Here is a 6,000-nt window from a genome sequence, read left to right on the forward strand (position 1 = left end):
ACTTATACTAATTTTCCAAAAATATGAGCGAAATGCTAGGAAAATATTGGAATAAAGTGCGAAACCAACTTAAATATTACCTTAGGAGCAAGAAAACAACTCCAAAAGGTCTGTGAATATCTTGGCACTTAAAATCATTGATGCGCGTGTTTCAAAAACACGTTAATGTTCAAGATGTCTACACTTAGCAAAACTTAGGATCATTAAAAATATCATATTTTGCAACTTGATCCTAACACTTCAAAAACCCTAGACGACACTAGGCATGATCAAAACTCTGAGACTCGGGCACGGAAAATGCAAAATTGCCCACTAAGCAGCCAAAACCCTAACCTAACAACGTAGGAAGCTAGAAAAGAGGGGTTCCCCGTTAGCAATGGGGCGATGTGTGAAAAGGTCACAACAATTACCTAATCAAGATTTATAACAGAAAATCCAAGATACCAATTGAAAGGGGGATGAAGTAGATAAGATGTTGGCTACCTATTTATTTTGGGCTTTCATGCTTATCTATGTCGTTACCTATCTATAGGTCTCATAGCTTGTTTGGCCTCATGGACAACAATAAAAATATTCAATCAACAAAGGCTCCTCTCTTTGGAGTGTCAAGAAACTTGTGGTTGCTTAGGCCCAATCTAGCTGCAACAACTTGTTAAGCACCTTATTTTAGATCTATTCCTATATTTGGTCTTTACGGTTTATTTTGTTAGCATTTTGGGATGCCCTATTTCTTTTTTAGTTGTTCTTGTACTTCTTATGCTTTTCTTTTGGGTTTCTTATTCATGCTTTTTTTGTTTTTAAAGAATGGAAGATGCTCTCCTCATCTAATTAATAAAAAAAATATATTAGATATATTTGCAATTGTGAAATTTGTATCTATACAATTTTTGTGTATGTTTATTTTGGAAGAATTCTTTAATATAATTGTTAAGGTTGGAAATATGGGTGTTCACTAGTTTAACTATGTAAATAAGGGACCAACTCACTTACAATTACCATTACATAAAAGAAGAAGGAAATCAATAGATTCAACCCCAGATTATTTGAAAAAGGTTGAATGTTGATTTGATTCCACCCCCTCTTTGATTGAGTTTAAAATGAACTATAGAAAGATATAATTTGAATGTAAGATATAGGGCTAGAGATGTAAAATTGTCAAGAATCTTCCATGTTTGTGCACCCAAGTTGGAGGCAAAATATTGGAGCCAAAACCAATGTCCTTTTAACTTCCATGGAGGAAATTCAAGGATTGGGTTCATTTGGAATGAAGAGCCTTCTTTGAGCAGCTTGTGTGATGGTCTTGGAGCTCTTGCCATTCTATATAAATAGCTCTTTGGATGTAGAAATAATGAGGAACAATTGACTATAGAGTTACTCTACAAGATCAAGGACAAGTGGAAGGCATAAGGAGGTTGTTCACAAGTACACAGGTGTTGTCATGTTGTAAGAAATAAGGAGAATAAAAGTGAATGTATTGTAATCACACTTATTGTTGATAATGGATATTTGGTCTCTCTTCTTAGTGGAGCTTTTCTCTGCAAGGGTTTCTCCACTTAAATCATGTGTTATGTGATGCTCTTATGTTGTTGATTTATGCTTCATTGCTGCTATCTTATGGTGATGTGTTCATTATTCATTGCTATTATAAGTTCACATAAGGTAGTGTTGATAAGCATGATATGAAGACCTTGATTTTTAGCATCATAAAGAAGAAAGGTCTAATCATGGTAATTCCACATTAAGGCAACTTGATTTTCATATTTGCATATGTTTCAAATTTTCATGTTGTAGTTGTCCAAGAATTGTGTACATCATTCTTTTATTACTTTATTGGATAGAGATTGAATTTAACAACCTTTGGTGTTTGAACCTCTAAATTTCTCAACATTTGTTATTAAAGTTGAAGGGTTAAATAGTCTAGGGTATTCCTCTGTTTTTTATATTTCTTAGTTTGGCAAGCTTGCGGGAATCTGCTAGAAGGAATTAAAGGTTGTTGAAGATAGTGGGAGCACCCTAGTCGAGATAGGGGTGTTGGTATATGTGGCAATTGATCATGCAAGTATTGTACACTTGTAATGTATCCTTGTCAAGTTTCGGGAAAGGATACATTATGAGTGTTGTGCCTTGCACCATCTGTAGCATTCAATATTTATCAAAAGAAACAATGACTGAAACCCCAATGGCCCAACACTAGCAAAATTGTATGAGAAACCCTCAACTTTGAATAAGGTATTTCTTATGAAACATTTATTTAATATGAAAATGAGTGAAGGAGGATCTATAGCAGATCATTTAAATGAATTTAATACAATTATCAGCCAATTGACTTCTGTAAAAGTGAACTTTGATGAAGAGGTTAGGGATCTCTTAATTTTATGTTCTTTTCCATAAAGCTAAAATAGTTTGGTTATGGCTATAAGTAACTATATCTCTAGTACAAGCATTTTGAAATTTGATGATATTGTTGGTGTTATCCTAAGCGACGAAATGCGACGAAAATGCACAGGTGAGACTTCAACATCATTAGTTACTAATTTGAATGTAGAGAGCAAGGGAAGACCAAAGAAATGAAGATGACAGTATGGAAGCCAATGTTGCAAGTAATACTTTACAAGATGCCTTAATTTTGTGTTTAGATAATGTTAATGATTCCTGGGTAATAGATTCAGGGGCTTCATTTCATACCACACCTCGTGGAAAATATTATCTAGATTAAGTTTAAGGCATTTTTGGACAAGTATACTTGGGTAATGATGAGCCCTATCAGATTGTTGGAAAAGACAAGATAAAAATCAAGTTGCAGAATGGAAATTACTAGTTGTTGAAGAAGGTAAGACATATCCCTAATTTAATAAGAAATTTAAAATCCGCAAGACAACTAGGTAGTGAAGGCTACATAGTTACATTTACAGACAATGTTTGGAAGGTCACTAAAGGTGCAAAGGTAGGCACATTATATATTTGTGTATTGGTAATACTTATTCTAACTTAGTTGCTACAAAAAAAATTGTTTCAGGGACAACTACACTAGATGTTGCAAGGATAGATACAAAACTATGGCACCATACACTTGGGCACATGAGTGAGAAAGGGATGAAAATCCTTCACTCTAAAAATTGTTGCCAGGATTGAACCAAATTGATTTAGAGTTTTGTGAAAACAAGGTTTATGGTAAATAGAAAAGAGTCAGATTTATCAAGGTTAGAAAAGAGAAGAAGAGTGAGAAATTAGAGCTTGTGCATTCAGATGTATGGGGATTGACTTAGGTATCATCTCGTGATAGATCTTTTTATTATGTAATTTTATAGATGATGCAACTAGGAAAACATGGGTGTATTTACTAAAACAGAAATCAAATGTTCTTGAAACTTTTAAGAAATTGAAAGATTTGGTTGAGAATGAGATATGAAAATATTTAAAGTGCCTCAAATCTGACAATGGAGGTGAGTATTGTAGAAAAACATTTGAAGATTATTGTTCTTACAATGGAATTTGAAGGCATAAGATGGTTCCAGGAACCCCCCAAGAAAATGGTTTGTCTTAGAGAATAAATAAGACCATCATGGAGCATGCAAGGAGCATGAGATTGCATGTTGGACTGCCCCAACATTTCTAGGCATATTTTGTACATACTACTATTTATTTGATAAATAGAGGACCTTCAAATCCTTTGGACGGTTCTATTCTAGAGGAGGCATGGACTAGAAAAAAAGGTAACTTATTATTTTTTGCAAACCTTTGGTTGTGACGATTTTGTCCATGTTGATAAACAAAACAAAACCAAGCTTGAAGCTAAATCTAAAAAATGTATCTTCATTGGATATGGAATAGATGACTTTGGTTATCGATTATGGGATTTTGAAAATAAAATAAAAAATAGAAATAGAGATGTTATATTCAATAAGAAGGTCATGTATAAAGAATAGATGCAAGAAATGAAGCATGAACGGGTCAAAAAGGATTATATAGTGTTGGATGAGATTCCTGAAAATGAAATGCCATTGGTGCCTAATGCTTAGCAACAATAAAATATCACACAAACTCCTGCAAGTGTTAGACATTCTACGAGGTTAAGTACACCTCCTGAAATATTTTCTCCTTTGAATACTATTATATTAATTGAACAAGCAATGCAGGTGGATGCAAAACAATAGTGGAAGCTAGGCATGAAAGAGGAAATGGAATCCTTGATGCTGAATCAGACGTGGAATTAGTCCCATTACCCATAGGAAAAAGAGCCTTGCCAAATAAATATTTATACGCTGAAGGAGGGGGATGGAGGGCAAAAATGATATAAGGCCAAACTCATGATAAAAGGTTTTTCTTAGAAAAAGGGTATAGACTTTGATGAAATATTTTCTTCGATTGTAAAAATGACTTCAATTAGAATTGTTCTAAGTCTAGCGGATGCTAAAGACTTGCATCTTGAATAGCTAGATATTAAAACAACTTTTCTCCATGAGGATTAGGAGGAGGAAATCTACATGCAACAACCACAAGGATATGAGGTCAAAGATAAGGAGGAGTTAGTGTGGAGGTTGAAGAAGAGTATGCATGGCCTAAAGTAAGCACCCCGACAATTGTATTTGAAATTTGATAGTTTCATGGCTAAACAAGGTTACCACAGATGTCATTATGATTTTTGTGTTTATTTTAAGAGATTGGATAATGGCAGTTATATTACCTTGTTACTTTATGTTGATGACATGCTTTTGGTTAGGTCTAACATGCAATAGATGAATGATCTTAAACATAAATGAGCAAAATCATTTGCTATGAAGGGTTTGGGGGCAACTAAGCAAATCCATGGTATGAGGATTTCACGAGTCAAGAAAAATGGAACATTATTTTTTTCCCAAAGTGAGTATATAAAGAAGGTGTTGAAAAGATTTAACATGCAGAATGCAAAAGCAGTTGGCACACCTTTGGCTAGTCATTTCAAATTGACTAAGGAGATATGTGCAAAGACACAGGAAGAGGTAAATAAAATGTCCAACATTCTGTATTCATCAATTGTTGGCAGTCTGATGTATGTGATGGTATGCACATGGCTAGATAATGAGGAATTTGAGAATGGAACATTGGAATGTTGTTAAATGGATTCTTGGGTATTTGAGAGGTACCACTACCAAGGCATTATGTTTTAGAGGATCAAACTCTACTCTACACGGATATGTTGACTTTGATCTGGCAAACCTAATATTGATACAAGGAGGAGTACTACAGGGTATGTCTTAACTATAAGGGGAACTGTAATAAGTTGGATTTCTAGACTGCAAAAGGTTTTTTCACTTTCAACCACTGAAGTTGAGTATGCGGTTGCTACTGAAGCTAGTAATGAGATGATTTGGTTACAATATTTTCTAGAGGTGTTGGGAAAGATGCAAGATGATAGCCCACTATACACTGATAGCCAAAGTGTCATTCATCTTGAAAAGAATTATGCTCTTCATTTGAGAACAAAACACATTCATCTTAGGTACCACTTCATACGATTCGTTTTGGAGGATGACAAGTTATGGCTTGAAAAGATTCACAAAAGTGACAATCCTGCAAATATGTTCACGAAGGTAGTCAAATGGGAGAAGTTGATTTCATCATCAATTTCTATTGTCCTTCTCGACTAAAAAATTGTGGAATTAAGGAATAGCAGAGTCTAAGAGTTTTATCTAGTGGGAGTTGCAAGTGTAGTAGTGTCATCTAAGATCGGTCTCCAAGTGGGATATTGTTTGGTGTGGATCTTGAGCAGTCTCCAAGTGGGATATTGTTGGTATGTGGCAATTGATCATGCAAGTACTATACACTTGTAATGTATCCTTACTGGGGTTCGGGGGCGACAGCCCCCAATAATTTTTTTCTTTTTGGTGTTTTTTTCTTTTTTGAAAAAATGCCATTAAAAAAACCCTAAAAAGGTCAAATTTGTAGGTTTCCCTAAAAAGTGCATGTTATAAGCGGCTTGAATGTAAAAGGCATTGTAATGGTGTTGTATTGGATTACTTG

This window comes from Cryptomeria japonica, chromosome 9 (assembly GCF_030272615.1).
Source record: "Cryptomeria japonica chromosome 9, Sugi_1.0, whole genome shotgun sequence".
In the NCBI taxonomy this organism is placed as follows: domain Eukaryota; kingdom Viridiplantae; phylum Streptophyta; class Pinopsida; order Cupressales; family Cupressaceae; genus Cryptomeria; species Cryptomeria japonica.